Below are 25461 nucleotides of genomic sequence, written 5' to 3' on the forward strand. Positions count from 1 at the left end.
CAGGGTCTTTTGACTAGAAGTTTTGAGGTGGGGCTAGTGAGGCCTCTTTTGTTCCAGGAGGGAAGGAAGATGATGGGGGGAAGGTTCATGTGAGGCCACCTTGGGCACCCAACAATGTACACATGATATTTTATGCCTTCCTAAAAAATATTCAGATTGGTGGCACCCATAGCTCACTGGGTAAGGCACCAGCTACATAGACTGAGGCTGGAGGGTTCAAATCCGGCCCAGGCCAGCTAAAGCAACAATAACAACTGCAACAGAAAAATAGCCGGGCATTATGGTGGGCGCCTGTAGTCCCAGCTACTTGGGAGGCTGAGGCAAGAGAATCGCTTAAGCCTAAGAGTTTGAGGTTGCTGTTAGCTGTGATGCCACAGCACTCTACCCAGGGAGACATAGTTAGACTCTGTCTAAAAAAAAAAATTTCAGATAATGCCAGGCAAGCATTTGTACTAGCAGAATTCCTGCAACAATGCTTTAGGCCTCATAATACTCCCACCAAGGATAAAATATGTCAAAGATATCTACTAAAAACATCATTTGAAGTACCAGTCTCAGTGGAGATACAAATAAATGTCTAATTACCTTTGAATTTTACTCATGTAATGTTCCACAAACTAATGTAATGTTCATGGAAAATGCAATTCTCAATTATGTGATTTTTGGAGCTATGTTTCTGAATCACCATTAAGACAGACAATTAAAAACAAAAAAAAAGGCTCGGCACCCATAGCTCAGTGAGTAGGGTGCTGGCCACATGCATCAGAGCTGGCGGGTTGGAGCCTGGCCTGGGCCTGCTAAACAACAATAACAACTGCAACTAAAACATAGCCGGGCATTGTGGCGGGCGCCTGTAGTCCCAGCTACTTGGGAGGCTGAGGCAAGAGAATCGCTTAAGCCCAAGAGTTGGAGGTTGCTGTGAACTGTGACACCACAGTACTCTACCCAGGGTGACATAGTGAGACTCTATTTCAAAAAAAAAAAAAAAAAAAAAAAAGATATAAAAAACTGTGTTCTTATAAAGCAGTGGTTCTCAGTAAAAGTATAATAGATGATCAATGCACAACCCCCATTCCTGCCCAACATTTGACAACATCTGAAGACATTTTTCATTGTAAAAACTAAGGGGTGGATGTGGAGAGTGTTATTGGCATCTAGTGGGTAGAGGTCAGGATGCTGCCCAACATCCTACATCACACAGAGCAACCCTAGCAAAGAGTTTGCTGGCCCAAAATATCTGTAGTGCCAAGGTTCCGAAAGCTGTTTTATAGTACTATAAGGACCCACAGACTGAAAAATCAGCCAGGTGTGGTGACTTATACCTGAAACCCTAACACTTTGGGAGGGTAAGGTGGGTAGATAGCTTGAGGTCAGGAGTTTGAGACCAGTCTGAGTAAGAACAAGACTCCATTTCTACAAAAAATGTAAAAATCAGCTGGGTGTGGCTGTATGTGCCTGTGGTGTGTGAACTTGGGAGGCTGAGGCAGGAGGATCCCTTGAGCCCAGGAGTTTGAGGTTGAGGTTGCAGTGAGCTATGATAAGGCTACTCACCTCCAGCCTGAGCAACAATGTGAAACCTTGTCACCAGGGCCGGGGGTGGTGGCTCACGCCTGTAATCCTAGCACTCTGGGAAGCTGAGGCGAGTGGATCGCCTGAGCTCATGGGTTCGGGACCAGCCTGAACAAGAGCAAGACCCCCGTCTCTAAAAATAGCAGGCGTTGTGGTGGACACCTGTAGTTCCAGCTACTTGGGAGGTAGAGGCAAGAGAATCGCTTGAGCCCAAGAGTTTGAGGTTGCTATGAGGTGCGACGCCATGGCACTCTACTGAGGGCAACAAAAAGAGACTGTCTCAAAAAAAAAAGAAAAAGAAAGAAAGAAAAAGAAAAGAAACCCTGTCACCAAAAAGAAAAATCACAAAAATAGATGGCTTAAAAAGCAGCCACTTTCATTTTGAGAAAAGGCTAGATTCAAAAAGCAAAAACCAAAATGGAAAATTAGTTATTTTTCCATGACTTGCAATCTAAAAATTCAACAGGTTTTCTAAGAGTCAAATGAGTTACCATGAAAATAACTGCCCCCGAGTTTATGCACCAAAATTTTAATCAGACACCAATGCTATATAAAACCAAAGTAATTACAGCACTTGGTTATACTTAAAGAACTATTATGATGATCAATAGGAACCTTTAAATAAGCTCAGAAATGTTATTATAGTACTAAAAGTGTCTGAAGAAAAATCATTTTCTACATAACTTCTTTCACTCTAGTAGTGACTTAAATTTTTAAATGTTTAAGAATTCTAGGTGAGCCAATCTGTTGCGACATTATTTCTACATGAACTTCATGTTTATCTAACTGAACTTTAGTCATCCAATAAAATGATTTGCTTGCTTAAAAATTTCTGTTGGGATGTCAACATAAGAAAAGAAATTTATATTTGTTTGACTAACTGGGCCACAGATATTAACTAGGAAAGTTACATATCTAAATAAATCTAGCCTCTTCCACAAATGGTACCTTACTGAGTAGTTTCCTTTAGCTACTGACTCACTTCAATGTCAGTCCCATAGGCCCACAAACCAGCACTTCCATCAGGCTAAAAAATAGTCAGCCTCTTTCTATCTCAACAAGGTCATAATGCTTCTTTGTTTTTCTTCTGTCACTTCTGTCCTGGTCTGAACCCTTCATGCTCTTCATAATAATCTTGATGCACCCTTGAGACTCTCTCCTGTCATTTTCCAGAAGTGCTGATCTCAGAGCCATGTACTTTTAGAAAAGTAACTTTCATCTGTAATAACTATTGGCCAAATTGCAATTCTAGTTCCTCACAAAGTATCCGTTCTGTCTTGCAGCTACCAATGGTAGCTCGCAGCAGTCCAGTGGAAAGATCATCTGGCTAGAAAAGGGGTAAGTACCTGGTGGCGCCTGTGGCTCAGTAAGTAGGGTGCCAGCCCCATATACTGAGGGTGGAGGGTTCGAACCTGGCCCGGGCCAAACTGCAACAACAAAAAATCCTTGGGCGGCGCCTGTAGCTCAAGGAGTAGGGCGCCGGTCCCATATGCTGGAGGTGGTGGGTTCAAACCCAGCCCCGGCCAAAAACCACAAAAAAAAAAAAATCCTACCCAGGTGTTGTGGAAGCCTGTAGTCCCAGCTACTCAGAAGGCTGAGGCAAGAGAATCGCTCTAAGCCCAAGAGCTGGAGGTTGCTGTGAGCTGTGACACGGCACTCTATGGCAGGTGACAAAGTGAGACTAAAAGAAAAGGGGTAAGTACTATTTGGTCAGTTAGCACCAACCAAATATTGAGCACTTACTATGTGTCAGCCTAGAGTTACTTTAGTAGTTTTCTGCCATTAATTTCTGTCTGGAGATATACAAGGAGACTATACATCTATAAAAGGAAATGGGCTCGGTGCCTGTAGCTCAGTGAGTAGGTAATGGGCCACATATACCAAAGCTGGTGGGTTTGAGCCCGTCCCGGGCCTGCTAAACAACAATGGCAACTGCAAACAAAAATTAGCCAGGCGTTGTGGTGGGCACCTGTAGTCCTGCTACTTGGGAGGCTGAGGCAAGACAGTTGCTTAAGCCCAAGAGTTTGAGGTTGCTGTGAGCTGGGACGCTACAGCACTCTACCGAGGGTGACGTAGTGAGACTCTACCTGGGGGGGAGGGAGGGAAGGAAACAAAGATCAACTGCTCAGCCTTACGGGTTTTGATTTTACTTTTTGCTGTTTTGCTATTATTTAATTAAAAATTTTAAGCAGTACGAGGCGGCTCCTGCGGCTCAAGGAGTAGGGTGCCGGCCCCATATACCTGAGGTGGCCGGTTCAAACCCAGCCCGGGCCAAAAAAAAAAAAAAAAATTTAAGTAGTACAAAGACATAAAATGAGAAATAACTTTATTCTACCTTGACCGTAGTCTCTCTCTCAGAAGATGTTATAATAAACATTGTTTAGCTTATGAATCCTTCTCTCAGACTTTAGTATATTTATGTATTTATGAATAGCCTTTAAAATGTTATACAAGTGGATATACTGTATATTTTTCTCTGTATCTGGCTTCTTCCCTTAATACATTTTAGAGATCTTTCCATATTAGGACATATTTCCTTTTTCCTTTTTAGTGTCCTTATAAGCATTCTACTTCAATCAATGTATCATAATCTATTATCCAGTTTCCTATTGTTGGCCAACCTGGACTACAAGAGGTAAAGAGAAGTAGAAAAATTTAATAAGTGTGTTTAGGTACTAAAATCAAAACGACTTGGTTTACTTAGTGAAAATGGTGGCAAGGGAACTCTTAGATTTTTGGTATGAACAGTTAGGTGGTACTATTTACTGAAATATAAAACAGTGGCAAAGCAACAAGTCTGCGGAGGACAGCAGTGAATTAGAAGAGCCTGTGAGACAGTGAATGTAAATCACTAAGACCTAAAACGTCTGGAGATCAAGAGAGTGGCCTACTAAATGTAGACATTCACGTTTTCAGTATGTGAATATGGAAGCAAATCCGTATGGCATGCAGGTATAGAAATGTACATATGAGAAGATAAGACAGCCCCAAGAGAGTTATTACATGTATTTTAGAAAGTATAAGGTCAAGGCTGAGGAAACTAAGCCACACAGACACCAAGTAACTTGCCCAAGGTCACAAGAGTAGTGGATGACAGAATAAATATATTTCTTTGTGTCAGAAGCACCTGACAGATCCAGTACTGTTACCTATTCCACTATATTAGAAATAATTTTGAGTGAACAAATTCATTAATTTGGGCTAATGTATTTAATAGTATTGTGTACAGTTTAATTTTGTAATTTTCAAACTATTTAGCAGATTAGGTTAGAAAACCCACAATAAGTTAGTGTTATTTTCCTGTAGTATCTACATTTATTCCCAATGACCTATTTTTTGCTTCGGATGAGTTATAATTTATATGTAAGACTTAAGTAAGAACAGGTTACACAAGTGAGAAATTGGCTGCAAAGATTCATGGGAACTATAAAAACAACAATAACTTCCTGGCACTCTGGGAGGTCAAGGTGGGTGGATTGCTTGAGCTCAGGAGTTTGAGACCAGCCTATGCAAAAGTGAGACCCCATCTCTACTAAAATAGAAAAACTGAGGCGAGAGAATGGCTTGAGTTGCTCTGAGCTATGATGTCACAGTTCTCTCCCCAGGATGAGAGTTTGAGACTCTGCCTCAAAATTAACAACAATTTATTCTTTTTTTTTTTTTTTTTTTGTAGAGACAGAGTCTCACTTTACTGCCCTCGGTAGAGTGCCGTGGCGTCACACGGCTCACAGCAACCTCTAACTCTTGGGCTTACGCGATTCTCCTGCCTCAGCCTCCTGAGTAGCTGGGACTACAGGCGCCTGCCACAACGCCCGGCTATTTTTTTGTTGCAGTTTGGCCGGGGCTGGGTTTGAACCCGCCACCCTCGGTATATGGGGCCGGCGCCCTACTCAACTGAGCCACAGGCGCTGCCCAATTTATTCTTATAAATTAATTTTAAATGTAGTTTAATGGGTTTTAAAAACAACTTCTTTTTTTTTGACACAGGGTCTTGCTCTGTCAACCAGACTGATGTAGCTCACTGTGGCCTCAAACTCATGGGCCCGAGCAATTCTACGATCTCAGTCTCCTAAGTAGATGGAACTACGGGTGCAAGCGACCATGCCCGCTTCATTTCTTAATTTTTTGTAGAGACAGGCTCTTGTTATGTCACCCAGGCTGATCTCCAACTCCTGGCCTCACCCAATCCTGCTGCTTCAGTCTAAAGTGCTGGGCTTATAAAGCTGGACATGGTGGCTCACACCTGTAATCCTAGCACTCTGGGAAGCCGAGGAGGGAGGATCGCCTGAGCTCAGGAGTTCAAGACCAGCCTGAGTAAGAATGAGACCCTGTCTTTAATAAAAATAGAAAAACAAGGCAGGCATTGTAACAGGCGCCTATAGTCCCAGCTACTCAGGAGACTGAGGGAAGAGGATCACTTAAGCCCAAGAGTTTGAGGTTGCTGCGAGCAATGATGCCACAGTATTCTACCGAGGGTGACAAAGTAAGACTCTGTCTCAAAAATAATTAACAATATAAATAAATAAAGTGCTGGGATTGTAAGAGTGAACCACAGGGCTCAGCAAAACAACTCTTATTGATGGGAGGAGGGTAGATGATGAGAAATTACTTAATGGTACAGGGTACGTTATTCAGGTGATAGGTATTCTCAAAAACTCGAACTTCACCACTATGTAATCTATGTATATAACAAAATTGTACTTGTACTCCATAAGTTCATACTAATTAAAAACAAATCAGTAAGAACAACTCATTGAAAATGGAAGGAAATTTTGGCTGTCATATGATCCAACAGAGTTTTAAAATTTACAGTAAGCCCATATAAACCAATAAGAAAAATATTTTTAAAACTGTAGAAATAGGTATAAAAACATAAAGCAATAGTTCAAAGAATGACTGGATATCCTTACAAGAATACAACCAATTAAGCACAGCATTCATGCTTTTTTAAAAACCCACAAAATAAAATTGTACAATATGCCTGTGTATGCCACACACACACATACACACATATGTTAATATATACATACACACACATAAAAGAATGTAATTGCACTGAAAATAGTCTGGAAGAAAATACAGCAAGGTAACCACAGTGGCTACTTCTAGATAGAAAAAGAGACATGGGGGAGGAAAAAGGGGAATAAAAGAGAGCTAATGCTTTCCCTGTATTATCTGAATCTTTTACAATGAGAACATATTCACGTGTTATTCATGTGGGAGAAGGTAGCCAGCATAAGGCCTGCAAAAAAAAGAAGCTGCTCAATTAAGTGTTAGTTTAGCAAATTAATAGAATGAGCTTATACACCTTTCCATATAAAAACTAATGATGTACTTCCACTATTACACATTCTTTTAATTAAAATGTCAGTACTCTATCACTATCACACTGGTAGGTCTGGCAAAATGGTAATTATTGTCAGATGCTATTTGGGCTCTACCATCTGTGTTAAAACAAAAAAGCAACAGGAAAACAGAGGCACACTAGCTACTAACAAAGAAGACTATAAAAGGCAGAGAGCATTGGCCCAGAAACTGAAATTGTGTAACCTCTGAGAAATAACATTGTCAACACTGACTTCTCTCCTAAAGATGCCTTCAATCAGGGTGGTGCCTGTGGCTCAACGGAGTAGCGTGCCGGTCCCATATGCTGGAGGTGGTGGGTTCAAACCCAGCCCCGGCCAAAAAGTGCAAAGAAAAAAAAGATGCCTTCAATCTGTGCTCAACCTAGTCCAAAGGACCAAGTGACAAAACTCCAGTTACTTTGATTTCCATTCCCAAGTTATATAATTCAAGTTACTCACAGGAAAACACTTCTTTAAGTTTGTATCAATTATTAATTTAAGGAAAAAACATTAGCATATGAAAGGTATTAGATGGGAGAATATCTGCCTTGAAATCATTATTTAATAGTTATTTTAAACATTTTAAAAATCTCTTATCTTCGAATATAGCTTAATAGGTCTAAATGTGACTATCACATATAGTCAACAACAATTCTCTTGTCTGAAAAATGCCATTGAAAGGATAAACTCCCATTGTTACAATTTCCATATTTCTTTTTAGACTAGCTATAAACACCACAAACTAATCTGATGAGGAAGACTGCCACAAAACAAATTGTTGAGGAAGACTGCCAATAACAAATTATACAAGGCAGCAATTTTCTCAATTTTTAATGAAAAAGCTATTTAAAAAGTTAAACTGTCAAAATTAACAAAACTCTACAATGGAAAATAAATTTCCCATCACCAATATAAAAATGCCGATATAGTGAATTTCTATAGACTTTTTACTTATCTTTAATTCACTACACAATTACAAAGTATGATTTGAAATTAAATACTTAACAGCCTTTCCATCCCTTAAGACTTACATAATACCCGAGGATAGTAACAAATTAAAGACATTATAAAAGACATGCTAGGTAATGTTTTTTGGAATTCACACATTTCAACCTAACTTCTAAATTATGATACCAATAAGGACCCAAATCTAAGTATTAATTAATTAATCAGCAAAGCAAAACTTAATCATAGAATTAAAAAATATTAAGCTAAAAGAGTCCATTAGAACTGGCCCAACTAATTAAACTACTCACAGACAGCATAGTTCTAATTTCTCCAGTGACCTAGATAAAAAATTTACTGCCTCTTGTCCATATTCTCTTGCAATCCAAACACTTCTTTCTTTGATGATTCCCACTTGTTTCTCCAGAAGAACTACTGTACAAAATGGCCACTGAATTGGAGGGCGTGCCTTTGTCATTACTAAGCATTTTCCTATCAGAAGCAGTCTTTGAAAAAAACATGAACTTTATTTCTTCAGTGCTGTTATTGCTCAGCAACTGTGGATGAAGGTAATAGGGAGAGTGGGGTTTTAAAGATGCCTTCAAAGGATGTTATTTAATATTAGTGTTTATTTTAAAGCTTTTAATAAATGAGTAGTAGGTAAGACAGATATTTACAAATTTTCCTGGCTGCAGGCTTCTAATATTTTCCATTGATATACATCCTACCCAATTAATCTTATATGAGGTCTAATGAACAGCAAAAAGCTTTTAAAAGAGTAACTTTAAGACTTTTATATACAATAGTACAAATGTACTTAAGTTCAATAGTACCTAAGTCCAAAAACTAAATAAAAATCAAACATACCCATCAGAAGAAAGACGAAGAGATACATTGGGAGAAAACTGAATTATACAGCTTATATACTCAACTGACTAAGTAAGGCTAAAGACCAACAGTGACTGGTCTTACCTAAGAGGAGAGGAGACAGTTATGAAGCTCCCTTAGCATTTTCCGAAACCTGATTAATTAACTGGTGTATATTGGGCACTTACTTATAAGACACAGACCAGAATCAAGGAGAAGTAGTAAAATTATCATTTTCTTTTTTTTTTTTGGTAGAGACAGAGTCTCACTTTATGGCCCTGGCTAGAGTGCCATGGCATCACACAGCTCACAGCAACCTCCAACTCCCGGGCTTAAGCGATTCTCTTGCCTCAGCCTCCCAAGTAGCTGGGACTACAGGCGCCCGCCACAACGCCCGGCTATTTTTTGGTTGCAGTTTGGCCGGGCCGGGTTTGAACCCACCACCCTCGGTATATGGGGCCAGCGCCTTACCGACTGAGCCACAGGCGCTGCCCAAAAATTATCATTTTCAATTGTTAAAAAAAGAAGGCCAGAAGATCAAACACAATTGACAAAATGGTGAGTGCGAGAAGAACAGGAAATGAACTTTAAATAAGGTTTTGATATTACAGGATTACATTTAACCTCATTTTCTTTTATCTCAAATGAGAAAGAGGGAATTTGTGTTTCTGTTAAGAGATAAAAGGAAGACCTTTCTCTCAAAATAATTCACTATTCCGGGCGGCGCCTGTGGCTCAGTCGGTAAGGCGCCGGCCCCATATACCGAGGGTGGCGGGTTCAAACCCAGCCCCGGCCAAACTGCAAAAAACCAAAAAATAGCCGGGCGTTGTGGCGGGCGCCTGTAGTCCCAGCTACTCGGGAGGCTGAGGCAAGAGAATCGCTTAAGCCCATGAGTTGGAGGTTGCTGTGAGCTGTGTGAGGCCACGGCACTCTACCGAGGGCCATAAAGTGAGACTCTGTCTCTACAAAAAAAATAAATAAATAAAATAATTCACTATTCCTTTCTAAGAAAGGGAGAGTTGGGAACAAAAAGTAAAACAAAAAGGAAGGGACAACATATTTCTTGAAGAAGAAAATTCATTTTAGTAGCAGTCCTAAAGAGATTAAAGGTTATGGATTAATAGATCAAGCCACAAAATCTCAACAATAAGAGATAGGCAGCTATGTTCTGTCAATTACATAAATTACAACACAGATTTAAAAGTAAAGGACATCTTCAAATATATTATTTCAAATCAAGAACAGTAGGCATTTTATTTGCTGAAATGGAAATAATAACAGGAAGTCTCAATATATACTTAAAGCAAACAATACTCAAGAAATCCAGGCTGGACGTGGTGACTCACGCCTGTAATCCTAGCACTCTGGGAGGCTGATGTAGGTGGACTGCCTGAGCTCACAGGTTCCAGACCAGCCAGAGCAAGAGCGAGACCCCCTTCTCTAAAAACAGCTGGGTGTTGTGGCAGGTTCCTATAGTCCCAGCTACTTGTGAGGCTAAGGCAAGAGAATCACTTGAGCCCAAGAGTTTGAGGTTGCTGTGAGCTATAATGTCACAGCACTCTACCAAGGATGACAAGTGAGACTGTGTCTCAAAAAAAAAAAAAAATACTCAAAAAAAAAAAATACTTTGCTACCCTTAAAGAAATCCAGAGGTAATGAAGTTAGTATACTAACACTGTACTCCTTTGGACACTTGGTACAGAACCAGGGAAAACTAAACTTGAGTCAGGGTTTCTAATATAAAAAGACACTGGAAATAAGTAGATTCTCTTCCTCTATTTCCTAATTAAAGAAAGTCTGTAAGGGCTACTCTCATTTATTAAACACAGCAGATAATTTCAGATCCTCTACAATGGATTTAAGAAAAGTTTTATACTGGGCCAAAGAGATCATGATAAAATGGGCAAAAATGCCTATAATCCCAGCACTCTGGTAGGCTGAGGTGGGTGAATTGCCTGAGGTCAGGAGTTTGAGACAAGCCTGAGAAAGTGAGACCCTGTCTCTACCAAAAATAGAAAAACTAGCCGGCTGTGTTGGTGCACACCTAAGTCCCAGGTAGTAGGGAGGCTGAGTCAAGACGATCACCTGAACCCTGAGTTTGAGGTTGCTACTAGTTATGATGCTACGGCACTATACCCAGGGCAACAGAGTGAGATTCTGTTTCCAAAAAAAAAAATAAATGAAATGCCATTAATGAATTTCTATTATGAAGAAAAGCATGAATATTGCTATAATTCTAATCTCAACTATTATTTGGAACTAGATTATTTTAAATAATACAGTTTTAGGGCTTTATGTTTGAAAAACTAAAACCAAAGATATATTTTAAGGAAAAATAAGATGATATAACAATACCTTAAATTTTCTATGTATAATTATTCCAGACAGCAAGATCCATTATCAAAATAGCAAATGTTATCCATACATGCATTCATAGGCAAAAACAATTTTCTTCCATTAGTCAAATCAATAATGCAAGCAGGAAAGAGTCTACGAATAGCACTTAGAGAAAGAATGCCTTAATGTTCCTTAGAGATGCATAATAACTCTTAAAAATTTTACAAAGAAAGAAGAAGTATCTCTCAAGGAAGATGGGAATTTTTTTAAAACTTTCTTTAAAGTGAGAGTCATTTTCTTTCATTTAATTGATTAAGTACTATAGGAAAAAAAAGGCCAAAGCTGAACATACTGCCAACAAAGAGTTAACATTTAATAATTGATGCAGAAGTATGAAAGCTACAGGAGGGAAAGAGATAGTAATAAAACTGGCAAAGAAACAAAGGAAAAGAGAGAAAGTTTATTTAAATAAACACCAAAAACCTTTGCCAGCAAAGAGTTCACCCACAAAGAAAAAGGTTACCAAGGACAGAGATTTGAGGAAACTGTAGTAAAAGACCCCTTGAAGACAACATTGTGTCTATTAAAAGCAAGTTACAAAGAAATGGTTTAGAAGCATTATAAATGACACAAAGAGTTGGAAAAAATTAATCTTTCAGATAAAAACCGTCTTATTTCCTGGCACTCTCCCCTCTAGGAATAACAGGTTTAAAACAGAATGAACGACTCAAAAGCTTCAGTGATTAATTTATAATAAAAAAATCTGAAAATTGGGCGGCACCTGTGGCTCAGTGGGTGGCGCTTGGTGGGTTCTAACCCGGCCCGGCCAAACTGCAACAAAAAAAATAGCCAGGCGTTGTGGCAGGCGCCTGTAGTCTAGGGAGGCTGAGGCAAGAGAATGGCCTAGGGAGGCTGAGGCAAGAGAATGGCCTAGGCCCAGGAGTTGGAGGTTGCTGTGAGCTGTGACGCCATAGCACTCTACTAAAGGCAATAGAGTAAGACTCTGCCTCTAAAAAAAAAAAAAAAAATCTGAAAATTAAGAAAGCAACATTAGGACTTTTAACACCTTTCTAAGGGAAATGAAGAATTCTTACTCTCCAAACATCTTAAATAATTTAATTTTCAATTAAATTAAATTACTTTTTTGAGACAGTCTCACTCTGTTGCCCAGGCTAGATCCCAATGGCATCATCATAGCTCACTGAAACATCAAACCCCTGGGCTCAAGTGATCCTCATGAGTAGCTGGGACGACAGCTATGCACCACCATGCCCAGCTAATTTTTTAATTTTTCGTAAGAACAAAGTCTCGCTACATTGCTCAGCTAGTGTCGAACTCCTATCCTCAAGCAATCCTCCCACCTTGGCTTCCCAAAGTTATGGGGGATTAACAGGCATGAGCCACCGCATCTGTCCTAAAATTTTAAATTTTAATGCAGCATGTGACTCTCTGGGTAAGTCTCAAGACATAAATCTTATTTCTGACTATAAAGATCATTAATATAACACTATTACAACAAATATGTCAAAAATGTCACAGCTAAATTTCCTCAGGGGAGGAGAGGTTAGGCCCTATGATGGATATAGTATAGTAGACTGGTTTGTTCAACTCCCATTCTATCTTCTTTCCAGATATCTCTTATACTGCAGAAGCAGGAAAGCTGCATCTGACATTTCCTAAATTATCCTGCAGCTAGGGTTCTACATATAAATTAGGTTCCCCCCATTGGGTGTCCCTGTGAGAGAGCTGGACAGAAGAGAAGCAGAGGTCCATTCTTGCTCTCCTCTTCCACTCCCACTTTGCCCCCACCCTTCTTTTTGCTATGAAACAAAGCTGTGGCAGCAAAATGTTTCTATAGTACTTTTCCAGCTTCCTGGTAACACAGAGGCAGCTGTGGTAGAGACAGCAGAGAGACTGAGTTCCAGTTCCAAGGAGCCACTGTCTTAGGTTATTGAGAAGTAGAGGTGTTGATGGCTTCTTGGGTTGTAACTATGATCATGATCATGTGTTCTTGGCCTCGTGAGCATAGCAACCTTCATAAAGCTTAATCCTTTAGACATTCCAAGAATAATCTAACCACTAATTCCCTGTATAAAATCCCTTTCTGTTATGCCAGACAGACACGTTTCTGTTTTCTGCACTAGAATGTACAGATGACATAGTACTTAGTGTCCAGAAGCAGGGCTGACTTAGCAGAATCTGAAATACGTTCCACCTGCAGAGTAATCTAGCAGTAGACAGTAAGCTTTGAGCTCTTCAATAGAAGACTTTTTCTCTATTTGTGGCCTCGTATTTAAATTGGAAAGAAGGTGGTAAAGGGAGGATACAAAAGAGGGGCTGCAGTTCTCATAGTTGGAAAAGCCAAAAGGCAGAAAATAAGATGGTTGCCCCAAGCCATTTCCAGGAACCTGCCCCAAATATTAGGAAGCAGCCCAGCTGCACAACTCTAATTAGGGGTGATGGCTATCCATCCAAGTCTTAGTCAAGTTGGTTGCCATCAAGGTGAAAGAAAGGGAGAAAAGACGCAGAACAGAAACAGTATATAATCTATAGCCTTCAGATTTAAGAACTATGTCTACGTGGGCTCTGTAGCTATGGTTACTTGTGTATGAAACTGTCTAGAAGCAGACAGACTGGAAACCTACTACATTTCAGGAAACCACTACCAACAAAACCTGCAAAAACCTGTAATTATTCAACCTCTAAGCAACTCTTAGGCCCACAAACACGCACCAGTAAAAGGCGTACAGTGCCCAAGAAGATGTACTTTAACAATCATTCCATGTGAGGCTGTGGACACTAAGAGATAAGGAGTAAGTGCTCAGAAGGCAAAGCCAGAGCCCATGAGTGATAACAGATAAGAGTTATGCCCAGGAACAGAACAGGGGCAGTAAAATAGGTTAAATAAGAAAGTCTTCTTATACAAAGACTGCAAGAAGCAAACAGCAACTCAAAAAGGGGAAATGAAAAGCGTTTAATGAAACGATCATTTATAAATCTGTAAGCAACACTGAAGCAACAAACAGGGAATACAAAGCACCAAGAACTAGTAACAGCAGCAAGTTACTAATTCCATAGTCCCAAAAGCCAAGGAAAAGAAGCAGCATTACTGGAGCCCCTATAAGAGCTGAAGCTAAGAGAGAAGAATTCCCCATCCCGGGCACAGGGGCCCAGGCCTGTAATCCCAGCACTCTGGGAGCCAGAGGCAAGCAGATCCCCTGAGTTCAAGGGTTTGAGACCAGCCTGAGCTACAGCAAGACACCACCTCTAAAATTAGCCAGCAGTTGTGGCAAGCGCCTATAATCCCAGCTACTTGGGAGGCTGAGGAAAGAGAATTTCTTGAGCCCAAGAGTCTGACAAAGTTAGACTCCGTCTCAAAAAAAAAGGAATCCTCCAATAACACTTGAGGCTTTAGGCACAGGAATGAGATCACTACCAAGTGACAGCCCTACAGGGAGGGAATTAGGAGGACAAATACCCAGACTTCCCTGGTACTCTCCTTTATCTTCTGATTTGAAGGTCCTTCCCACTGGCTGAACCTAAATAGAATCAGAGGATCACAGTCAAAGTAGAATTACGAGTGTAAGGGACACGTGGAAAAAAATTATCACCAACAATAACATCAATCTCTAGCCCATACACCTGGGTATTAAATAAGTCAGGAGTTAAAGAAGAAATTAAATGGAAATTACAAAATCCTGAGACAAACTACATTTCAAAACTCAAGCAACACAGCAAAAGCAGTACTCAAAGGAAGTTTATAGCCAATTTATTTTCGGTATTTAAGTGTTTTTTTTTTTTTTTGTAGAGACAGAGTCTCACCTTATGGCCCTCGGTAGAGTGCTGTGGCGTCACACAGCTCACAGCAACCTCCAAATCCTTGGGCTTAGGTGATTCTCTTGACTCAGCCTCCCAAGTAGCTGGGACTACAGGCGCCCGCCACAACGCCCGGCTATTTTTTTGTTGCAGTTTGGCCAGGGCTGGGTTTGAACCCACCACCCTTGGCATATGGGGCCGGCGCCTTACCCGCTGAGCCACAGGTGCTGCCCTGGTATTTAAGTTTTTAACTCAAGAAGCTAAAGAAGAAAAAGGAGCAAAATAAACACAAAAAAAGTAGATGAAAAGAAATAGACACAAAGTAGAAATTTTTAAAATTTAAAAAACTAAATTTTATATGGAATCAAAAAAGAGCCTGAATAGCCAATGTCATCCTAAGCAAAAAGATCAAATCTGAAGACATGATACTATCCAACTTCAAATTATACTACAAGGCTATAGTAATCAAACAGCATGGTACTGGTATATAAGTAGATACATAAGTCAATGGAACAGACTAAAAAATACAGAAGAACCATACACTCATAGCCAACTGATCTTCAACAAAGCAGACAAAAATACACGCTAGGGAAAGAAGGCCCCGTTCAAGAAGTGGTGCTGAGAAAATCGGAGAGCCACATGCAGAAGAATGAAACTTGACCCCTATCTCTCACCATATATGGAAAGTAACGCAAGATGGATTAAGGACATAAATGTAAGGTCTACTACCATAAAAATTCTAGAAGAGGGCGGCGCCTGTGGCTCAAGGAGTAGGGCGCTGGTCCCATATGCTGTAGGTGGCGGGTTCAAACCCAGCCCTGGCCAAAAAACCACAAAAAAAAAAAAAAAAAAAAATTCTAGAAGAGCTCTTTGCCTCTTGGCCTCTTTGCCATTTGTCATGACAGTGGTGGCCCATTCACTGTCTATAAAGAACATTATCTTCCTATATAAACCTTATTTTATAAGCCTATTTTTCTCTGCTTCACTGAAATTTCTTTCATGCTTGCCTTAAAAAAAAATTTCTAGAAGAAATTTTTCTAGACTGGGCATAGTGGTTCACACCTGTAATCCTAGCACTTTGGGAGGCTGAGGCAGGTGGATTGCTTGAGCTCAGGAATTCAAGACCAGCCTGAGCAAGAGGGAGACCCTGTCTCTACTAAAAATACACAAATTAGCCAACTTTGTGGCAGGCACCTATAGTCCCAGCTACTCAGGAGGCTGAGGCAAGATGATCACTTGAGCCCAAGAATTTGAGGTTGCTGTGAGCTATGACACCACAGCATTCTACGCAGGGCAATAGATTGAGACTGTCTCAAAAAAAAAAGATCCCAAAAGTAAATACAACAAATGGGACCTAATTAAACTAAAAAGTTTCTGCACAAAAGAAATAACCAACAGAACAAATAGAAAACTTAAAGAATGAAAGAAAATATTCACAATCAGAGGTCAGGAGTAGTGGCTCACACTCATAATCTTAGCACTCTGGAGGCCAAGTCATGAGGATCATTTGAAGTCAGGAGTTGGAGACCAGCCTAAGCAAAAGCAAGACCCTGTCTCTTCCAAAAACAGAAAAAATTAGGCATAGTAGCATCCACCTATATTTCCAGTTACTCAGGAGGCTGAGGCAGGAGGACTGCTTGAGCCCAGGAGTTTGAGGTCGCAGTAAGCTGTGGCGACACCACTGCACCCTGCCCAGGGCAACAGAGCAATACCCTGCCTAAAAAAAAAAAAAAAAAATACAAACTATGTATCCAACAAAGGACTAATATCCAGAATCTGTAAGAAACTCAAACAGATCAGCAAGAAAAAAACAAATAACCCCCTTAAAAAGTGAGTAAAAGACATGAACACATTTTTGAAGAAAAAAGATTAAAATGCCCAATAAACATGAAAAAAATGCTCAACATCATTAAGCATAAAGGAAACGCAACTGCAATGATACGGAATCAACCTAAGCGCCCTGAACGGATGAGTGGATGAAGGAAATGAGGTACAAATGTACCATGGAAAACCACTCAGCTGTAAAGAAGAATGAAATCACGTCCTTTACAGCAACTTGGATGGAAATGAAGCTATTATCCTATGTGAAGTATCTCTGCAATGGAAAAACAAATTCTGCATGTACTCACAAGTGGGAGCTAAATGATGGGTATACATGATCATACACTTTGCAGACTCAGAAGTGGGAAGTTTGGGGGGCAGGGGAAGTATCAAAAACTATTTGTTAGGGCGGTGCCTGTTGCTCAAGGAGTACGGCTCCGGCCCCATATACCGGAGGTGTAGGGTTCAAACCCAGCCCTGGCCAAAAACTGCAAAACAAACAAAACAAACAAACAAAAAATATATTTGTTGGGTACAATGTACACTTTGTGGGTGATGGGTACACTAAAAGACCTGACTTCACCTCTACACAATTCAACCACACAATGTGACTCCTAAATGTATTTAAATAAAAAATAAATAAATTTAAAACATTTTTAAAATTTTTAAATAAAAAATTTAAAAACCACAAACATACTCAATTGTGCTGACCAAAAAAAGGCTATCCGAAAAGTCTATCTGGGAAGTTGATACTACAACAAAACTACGCAAGATAAAAAGAGGAGGGCATGAGCAAACTTAGGGAGTAATAAGAACTAATTAGTGTTATAAATGAGACTCAAAGTTAAGAGGCTACTAAGAATAGTTTATAGCAATGATTTTGGAGAGAGCGGGACATCCGGCTTCCAGCTTGGAACTTTGGTACTGTCAGCAACCAAAGAGCGAATTAAATATGGCTGATATTGAGAAAAGTGAGAAGATTTTTGTTCAGAAGTGTGCCCAGTGCCATACTGTGGAAAAAGGAGGCAAGCACAAGACTGGGCCAAATCTCCATGGTCTCTTTGGGAGGAAGACAGTCAGGCTGCTGGCTTCTCTTACACAGACGCCAATAAGAACAAAGGCATCACCTGGGGAGACATACACTGATGGAGTATTTGGAGAATCCCAAGAAGTACATCCCTGGAACAGAAATGATCTTCGCTGGCATTAAGAAGAAGGGAGAAAGGGCAGACTTGATAGCTTATCTCAAAAAAGCTACAAATGAGTAATAGTTGGCCATTGCCTTATTTATTACAAAAGAGAAATATCTCACGGCTTTTTTTTTTTATGTGTACCATTATTTGATTGGTCTCATTTACCAGAATTCAGATCACAAATGAGTGATAGAATGTTTTTGTTGGACAGTCCGGTTTAACTAAGACTGGCTTGTGGTTAAATGAATATGATCTTTTTTTTGTATTTTGATAGTGATTCCAGTTCAGTAAATGCTATCACTGTCTTCCATTTCTAAAGATGTCTTCAGATTTAATTAGTGTCTTTACCTTTTCACAAAGGTAGTAAATTGCCATCCCCAAGCCTACTGAAGATTTGTTTTATATTAAGATTTATATAGCTGATTATGTGAATATATTTAAATACTGCGGAAATCCCCTCACTGTCTCAGAACCAAGCAAAACTCACTGATGTTTTGTTTTTTGTTTTTTTGCAGTTATTTTGGCTGGGGCTGGGTTTGAACCCGCCACCTCTGGTATATGGGACTGGCACCCTACTCCTTGAGCCACAGGTGCCACCAACTCACTGACGTTTTAATTGGTGTTCATTAGCCTGTTAAAGGTGAGGGCTGGAGAGAAGGTGGCAATGTTTACTTTGTACTTTTTAATCTTTATTATACCAATCTAATTTCCCTGGGTCTACTAAAATGCTGCCTTTTACTTCCTGAAAGGCATTTTAGTGTGGTTCATGTGTAATGTCAAATAAAGAATATTTAACATTTTTCTTAAAAAAAATAATAATTTTGAAAACCTAGGTAAACAGCAATTTGCCAGAAGAATTTAGTAATACAAAACATTTACTGAATACTTATAATGTGCCAGGTCCTCACCTAAGTCATTCACTTATATTAAATCATTTGATACTTTATTAGATAGGTACTGTTACTTAAATTTATTTTTATTTTGGAGACAGAGTTTCACTTTATCGTCCTCAGTAGAGTGTCATGGTGTCACAGCTCACAGTAACCTCCAGCTCTTGGGCTCAGGCAATTATCTTGCCTAAGCCTCCTGAGTAGCTGCGACTACAGGCGCCCACCACAACGCCCAGCTATTTTTTTTGTTGTTGTTGCAGTTTGGCTGGGGCCGGGTTTGAACCTGCCACCCTCAGTATATGGGGCCGGCGCCCGACCCACTGGGCCACAGGCACCACCCTGTTACTTCTATTTAATAAGAAAAATGAAACTTAGATAAATTAAATAATCTGCTCAAGACACATGAACTAAAAAATAGCTCAGCTGGGATTTCTTAGGCTGTCTGGCTCCAGGGCCCACACCTTTAACTTGGGGGAGGGGGGGTGTCCCAATAATTGCCTTAAAGTTGCCATACATATGGAAAATGAGAAATTGTGGCTAAATGTACCTTTATTTACAGAATATTCATTATGAAAATTTTTTTTGAAGAGGTGGCCAACACATAGAGAATATTTTGTATTTTGTAAAGTTTTGTGTGGTGACCTTAGGGGCAACTTTTGAAACACCTGTATATTATACTGCTCTTCACACACACACACAAAAAGTTATCAAAATAGAAAATTGTAACTGAACAATTACCATAAAAGAAATTCAACTGACGGACAACATCTATTACTTTTCCCCAGGAAAGACCCAAACAGGGGCGTCCAACCTTTTGACTTCTTTGTACCATACTGAAAATAGAAGAGTTGTCTTGGGCCATACATTAAATACACAAACACTGGCCGGGTGTGATTACAGGATCATGCCTGTAATCCTAGCACTCTGGGAGGCCTACGCGGGTGGATTGCTTGAGCTCAAGACCCGCCTGAACAAAATTGAGACCCCCATCTGTACTAAAAATAGAAAAACTGAGCCTAAGAGTTGGAGATTGCGGTGAACTATGAAGCCACAGCACTCTATCCAGGGCAACAGCTTGAGACTCTGTCTCAAAAAAATAAATAAATAAATAAAAACAAAAATAAAATAAATAAATACACACTAATGAAAGCTGATAAGAGAGGGGGGAAAAAAGGTCCGTGCATAATTTTTGTGATATCTACCACCAAAGATAAGCAAAAACATGTTCACATAAGCCACATGCAGTGCATGGGCCTCAACTGGACACCGTAGCAGGCCAATTTAGCTATACACTCAAGGAACAGATAATTTCCATTTTGTAAAATCAGTTCTAGAGATCAGAAAGAGATGGGAAGCTACCTGACACATTTAGAAGGCAAGCAATAAATGTTCATGGATTGGAAAATTCAATATTGTAAACATGTTAATTTTCCTTGAATTGATCTGTATATTCAAAGCAATCTCAATCCAAATCTCAGTACTTTTTTTTTTTAATCTGTAATTAACAGGCTGATTCTAAAATTCATACAGAAGTATAATGGGCCAAGAACAGCCAAAGGCAGACTTGAAGAAAAACAAAGCTAAAGAGCTTTTTTCCTATCAGATATTAATACCTATTATAAAGTTATAGTAATTAAAATAATATGGTCATGACAAAAATGACAAATGGAAAAGAAGGGCCCCCAAACAGATCTACACATGAAAGATACCCCAATTCATAACAAAGGAAACACTGCAGCTCAGTGGGGAAAAAATTGTTCAGTAAATGTTTCTAGGTCAACTGGACAACCATGTGGGGAAAAAAAAATTGTTGATCTTTACTTGATTCCACACAAAGAATCAGCACCAGATGGATGGCAGATCTAAATAAAAAGGTCAAATAAAGCTTTTAAAGAAAATATCTTTGTGGACTCAAAGGAAGCAAAAAAAAATTTTAAAGCAATAACCATAAAAGAAAAAGGTTTAATTGGATCATGGTAAAGTTAAGAGCTTCTGTTCATTGAAAGATATTGTTAAGATAGGGCAGAGATGGCTAGGCGCAGTGACTTACACCTGTAATCCTAGCACTTCGGGAGACTGAGCAGGAGGATTGCCTGAAGCCAGGAGTTCAAGATCAGTCTGAGCAACATAGTGAAGACCCCATCTCTACAAAACAAATTTTTAATTAGCAAGGCATGGTGGCATACACCTGTAGTGAGGTGAGGCTACTTAGGAGGCTGAGACAGAAAGATTAGTTGAGCCCAGGTGTTTGAGTTTGAGCTATGATCATGCCATTGGATTCTAACTCAGGCGACAAAATGAGATTCTGTCTCAAAAAAGGAGTACGGGGTGGCGCCTGTGGCTCAAAGGAGTAGAGTGCCGGTCCCATATACCAAAGGTGGCGGGTTCAAACCCAGCCCTGGTCAAAACTGCAATAAATAAATAAATAAATAAAAGAGTACCGAGGAACCACATATAGCCTGAGATAAGATATTTGAAGTATATACAGCTATCCTTAGGTATTCATAGGAGATGGGTCTCGGGACCTTGGCATATACCAAGTCCACGAATGTTCAAGTCCCTTATATAAAATGGCATAGTATGTGTGTATTACGTATGAATATCCTCCCTCATACTTTAACTCATCTCCAGATTATTTATAATACCTAATACAATGTGAATGCTATGTAAATACAGTCTGTGTTATACTGTATAGCTTTATTTCATTATATTATTTTACTTTAGAGATCTTGTTCTATTACCCAGGCTACAGTACAGCAGCACAATCATAGCTCACTGGTGCCTAAAACTCCTGAGCTTGAGGGATACTCCTGCCTCAGACTTACAAGTAGCTGGGACTACAGGTGTGTGCCAGCACACACAGCTAATTAGTTTCCATTTTTCTTAGAGACAGGGCTCTGTCTATGTTGCTCAGTTTGGTCTTGAATTCCTGGCTTCAAGCAGTTCTCCTGCCTCAGCCTCTTGAGTAGCTGGAATTACATGTGAGAGCCACCCTGCTTCTAATCACCCACAGCTTTGTTGTTGTTGTTGTTTTGAGACAGAGACTCACTTTGTCTCCCTCAGTAGAGTGCCACAGTGTCACAACATAGCAACCTCAAACTCTTGGGCTCAAGTAATTCTCTTGCCTCAGTCTCCTGCGTAGCTACCACAATGCCTGGCTATTTTTAGACCTGACTCAGGCTGGTCTTGAATTTGTAAGCAAAGGAGATCCACACATCCCACCCATCTTGGCCTCCGAGTGTGCTAGATATTAGGTGTTAGCCACTGCGCCTGGGCCTTTTTTGGTTTTTTGATCGGTTGGTTGAATCTGTGGATAGGGAACCCATGGATACAGAGGGCCAAATGTATATCCAATAAAGGATTTGTATCTAGTGTACATAAAGAATTCCTTTAGGCTCGGCACCTATGGCTCAAGAGGCTAAGGTGCCAGCCGCATACATTTGTCCAGCCCAGGCCCAACAAACAACAATGACGGCTGCAACCAAAAAATAGCTGAGCGTTGTGGTGGGTGCCTGTAGTCCCAGCTACTCGGGAGGCGGAGGCAGGAGAATTGCTTGAGCCCAGGAGTTGGAGGTTGCTGTGAGCTGTGATGCCACATTACTCTACTCAGGGTGACAGCTTGAGGCTCTGTCTAAAAAAAAAAAAAAGAATTCCTTTAAATCAGTAAGAAAGAGATAACCTCCTTAAAAAAATATGTAAGAATCTTGAAGTGGAGGGTGGGCATGGTAGCTCACAACTGTAGTCCTAGCACTCTGGGAGGCCAAGGCGAGTGGACTGCCTGAGCTCATGAGTTCAAGACCAGCCTGTGCCAGAGCGAGACCCCATTTCTAAAGTAGCCAGGCACTGTGCCCACTGTACTCGGTACCTGTAGTCCTAGCTTGGGAGGTTGAAGCAAGAGAACTGCTTGAGCCTAAGAGTTGAGGTTCTTGTGAGCTATGACGCCATGGCACTCTACCCAGGGTAGAATGACAAAGTGAGACTCTTATCTCAAAACAAAACAAAACAAATTTATAAATATAATACATCAAATAAACAAACTAAAAAACAAAGACCGTATGATTCTCTCAATAGATGCAGAAAAAGCTTTTGACAATATCCAACATCCTTTCATGATCAGAACACTTAAGAAAATAGGTAAAAGAAGGGACTTTTCTTAAACTGATAGAGGCCATCTACAGTAAACACACAGCCAATATCATATTGAATAGAGGAACCAGGCAAGGTTGCCCATTGTCTCCACTGCTCTGTAACAATGTAATGGAAGTCTTAGTCATCACAATCAGGCAAGAGAAGGCGATCAAGAGTATACAAATAGGGTCAGAGGAGATCAAACTTTCACTTTTCGCAGATAATATGATTTTATACCTGAAAACCCCAGGGACTCAACCATAAAACTCTTAGAAGTGATCAAGGAATACAGTAGCATCTCAGGATACAAAATCAATACTCACAAATCAGTAGCTTTTATATATATCAATAATAGTCTAGCCGAAAAAAGTCAAGGACTCTATTCCCTTTACAGTTGTACCAAAGAAGATGAAATATTTGGGAATTTACCTAACAAAGGATGTGAAAGATCTCTATAAAGAGAAGTATGAAACTCTGAGAAAAGAAATAGCTGAAGATGTTAGCAAATGGAAAAACATACCATGCTCATGGCCAGGAAGAATCAACATTGTTAAAATGTCCATATTACCCAAAGCAATTTACAAATTTAATGCAATCCTATCAAAGCACTGCTGTCATACTTTAAAGATCTGGAAAAAAAAGTACTTTGCTTATATTGAACCAGAAAAAACCTTGAATAGCTAAGATATTACTCAGAAATACAAAGACATCAGGAGGAATCACACTACCAAACTTCAAACTATACTATAAATCTATAGTGATCAAAACAGCTTGGTACTGGCACAAAAATAGAGGTAGATATATGGAACAGAATTGAGAACCAAGAGATGAACCCAGACACTTACCGTTATTTGATCTTTGATAAGCCTATCAAAAATATTCAGTGGGGGAAAGATTCTGTATTTAACAAGTGGTGCTGAGAGAATTGGCTGGCAACATGTAGAAGACTGAAACTGGACCCACACCTTTCACCATTAACAAAAATGGATTCTCACTGGATAAAAGATTTAAACTTAAGACATGAAACTATAAAGATTCTTGGAGAGAGTATAGGAGAAACACTTGAAGAAATTGGCCTAGGAGAATACTTTATGAGGAGGACCCTCTGGGCAATTGAAGCAACACCAAAAATACATTACTGGGATCTGATCAAACTAAAAAGCTTCTGCACAGCCAAGAACACAGTAAGTAAAGCAAGCAGACAGCCCTCAGAATGGGAGAAAATATTTGCAGGTATGTCTCCGACAAAGGTTTAATTTATTACAGAGAACTCAAACATATTAGCAAGAAAAAAACAAGTGATCCCATCTCAGGGTGGGCAAGGGACTTGAAGAGAAACTTCTCTGAAGAAGACAGGCGCACGGCCTACAGACATATGAAAAAATGCTCATCAGAGAAATGCAAATCAAAACCACTTTGAGATTATTATCTAACTCCAGTAAGATTAGCCCACATCACAAAATCCCAAAACTACAAATGTTGGTGCAGATGTGAAGAAAACAGAACACTTCTGCACTGCTGGTGGGAAGTGCAAACCTATACCTTCCTTTTGGAAAGAAGTATGGAGAATACTCAGGGATCTAAAAGTAGACCTGCTGTTTGACCCTGCAATTCCTCTACTAGGTGTATATCTAAAAGACCAAAAAATCACTTTATAATAAAGATATTTGCACCAGATTTTCATTGCAGCTCAATTCATAATAGCCAAGTCATGGAAGAAGCCTAAGTGCCCATCGGCCCATGAATGGATTAATAAATTGTGATACAAGTATACATGGAATATTATGCAGCCTTAAAAAATGGAGACGTTACCTCTTTTACGTTTACGTGGATAGAGCTGGAACATATCCTACCTAGTAAAGTATCTCAAGAATGGAAGAAAAATATCTAATGTGCTCAGTACTATTATGAAAGCAATTTACAATGACTCACACATTCATATGAAGAATAGATCACAACTATGGCCCAAGATGAAGGAGGGGGGAGGGGGGATAAAAAGGGAGGGGGGAGGTCAGATTGAGGGAGGGTGAATGGTGGGATCGTATCTATGGTGCATAATGCAAGGGTACATGTCAGATCTATTAGTATAGAGTATAAATGTCTTAAAACAATAATTAAGTAAACGAGATGAGGTATATATTAACCAGTGTGATGTAAGCATTCCTAATTCTATATGAAGTCAGCACATTGTACCCCATAAATGCATCAATGTATACATGATCTATGTGTTTACAATTTAATTAAAAAAAAACAAAAACCTTGAAGCGGCTTCACAAAAGTAGACATACAATTAGCAAATAAATACATAAAACATCATTAAAAAAATACATAAAACGTATTAACTTTCTTATCAGGGAAACAGAAATTAAAACCACAGGGAGATATCAGAACATAATTACCCACGTGATGAAACAAAAACTACTGAAATTAGGCCCGCGCAGAGGGAGACCCTGGAGACCAGCGTCGCACGCCAGCCTAGGCTGCACTCTGAGAAGGAGTCGTGGGCACCGAGGGGCCACGACCACGATTGGCTCCCACCCAGAACTTGGT

At 39.8% G+C, this 25461-nt stretch overlaps 1 protein-coding gene and 1 pseudogene across 1 annotated transcript in view; one reads left to right on the top strand and one right to left on the bottom strand.

Moving 5' to 3' along the window:
* VEZT (vezatin, adherens junctions transmembrane protein) overlaps positions 1-25461 on the bottom strand; it is an 87441-nt gene that overhangs the window by 52722 nt on the left and 9258 nt on the right. The window lies entirely within an intron of this gene.
* On the top strand, positions 17653-17993 carry LOC128582068 (cytochrome c, somatic-like; annotated as a pseudogene).

This window comes from Nycticebus coucang, chromosome 3 (assembly GCF_027406575.1).
Source record: "Nycticebus coucang isolate mNycCou1 chromosome 3, mNycCou1.pri, whole genome shotgun sequence".
NCBI classification, from domain to species: Eukaryota; Metazoa; Chordata; class Mammalia; order Primates; family Lorisidae; genus Nycticebus; species Nycticebus coucang.